This window comes from Vulpes vulpes, chromosome 1 (genome assembly GCF_048418805.1).
Source record: "Vulpes vulpes isolate BD-2025 chromosome 1, VulVul3, whole genome shotgun sequence".
In the NCBI taxonomy this organism is placed as follows: Eukaryota; Metazoa; Chordata; class Mammalia; order Carnivora; family Canidae; genus Vulpes; species Vulpes vulpes.
In genome coordinates this window covers 109,681,908-109,683,249 of record NC_132780.1, presented here as the reverse complement: position 1 = coordinate 109,683,249, position 1,342 = coordinate 109,681,908, and the positions used below count along the sequence as shown (strand labels likewise).

Below are 1,342 nucleotides of genomic sequence, written 5' to 3'. Positions count from 1 at the left end.
CGTTCAAGAAACCTCATGTACAGAGAGCAATAAAAAGGGTAGGAGAGTGAAGGACAATAAAAACGTGGTGGAGGCCATATGGCTCCTCTATCTGACATTCCACTTCATGAGTACATGACATACACTGCAGGATCTTGCAGAGTACTGGGGAGGGTTTGGTAGGGAGCTGGAATATCTGTGAGTAAAGGTGGGAGATAATGCAGGAAATAAAGCTTACTGTCAGTGTGACAATAGCTGTGTTCAAGGGCTGGTAAAGCTGTGACATTTGGATTACATGCTAAAACACTTGGAATTATTAGGTGCTTGAATTTTACCTGCCATTACCAGTGTATATGCTCACACACATATATCCCGTACTCATTCCTTGAGTTTTCTCTGCTTTATTGATATTGGAGATATAAATAGACATGTTAGAGTGAACTTCAGGATTTAGCAGGATTTATAACTATGAAGGCTCATTGTTCTGAAACCCTACATGTTAGGAAAAATTCATTGTTGAGAATGCTGGAAGCAAAATCCAGAGACCAGGACTAGCATTTAGCCATTGTACGATAGGATAGCCATATCAGTGTTCAAATATAAAAGTGATTATGCACTGGTTTTATTATATAACAACTTCCCTCAAGTTTTCTTCTCCACCTTTGTTGCTTTTTTAAAAAAAATTTTAAAAATTTTTTTATTTACTTATGATAGAGAGAGAGAGAGAGAGAGAGAGAGAGAAAAGCAGAGGGAGAAGCAGGCTCCATGCACCGGGAGCCCGATGTGGGATTTGATCCCAGGTCCCCAGGATCGCGCTGGGCCAAAGGCAGGCACCAAACCGCTGCGCCACCCAGGGATCCCTCCTTTGTTGCTTTTAAGACACTTCTGCCTCTTGCCACAGTCCAGCAATGAAAGGGTTAATTTTCAGCACAGGCAGGGGTCTCCAGCGTCAAGATACTATTATTCTAAACCAGCTGACATTCAGATTAGTTGGTGCTGTTGCCAATCATTTTCTCTAAAATCTGAATTGCCAAAACCCAGGATTGAACCAGGGACCTTTAGATCTTCAGCCTAATGCTCTCCCAACTGAGCTATTTCAGTTCTGTTTCCCTAGTGGGAAAAATTAGAGAGGGAGACAAACTAGAGACTCCTAACTGGGAAACAAAGGGTTGCGGAAGGGGAGGAAGGTGGGGAATGGGGTAATTGGGTGAAGGTCTCTAAGGAAGGCACGTGATGGGATGAGCCCTGGGGGTTATATTATGTTGGCAAATCAAACTTAATCTTTTTTTTTTAAATGTAAAAATAATAATAATAAAATAAATTGTACCTACCCAAAAAAATTATCTGAATTGCCAAGCACCTT

At 41.3% G+C, this 1,342-nt stretch overlaps 1 non-coding gene across 1 annotated transcript; it reads right to left on the bottom strand.

The window, feature by feature from the left end:
- Positions 1-1,007: 1,007 nt before the first annotated feature.
- Positions 1,008-1,080, bottom strand: TRNAF-GAA (transfer RNA phenylalanine (anticodon GAA)). The gene has a single exon. It is a non-coding gene; the product is annotated as a tRNA-Phe (tRNA).
- Between the last annotated feature and the right edge of the window lie 262 nt (positions 1,081-1,342).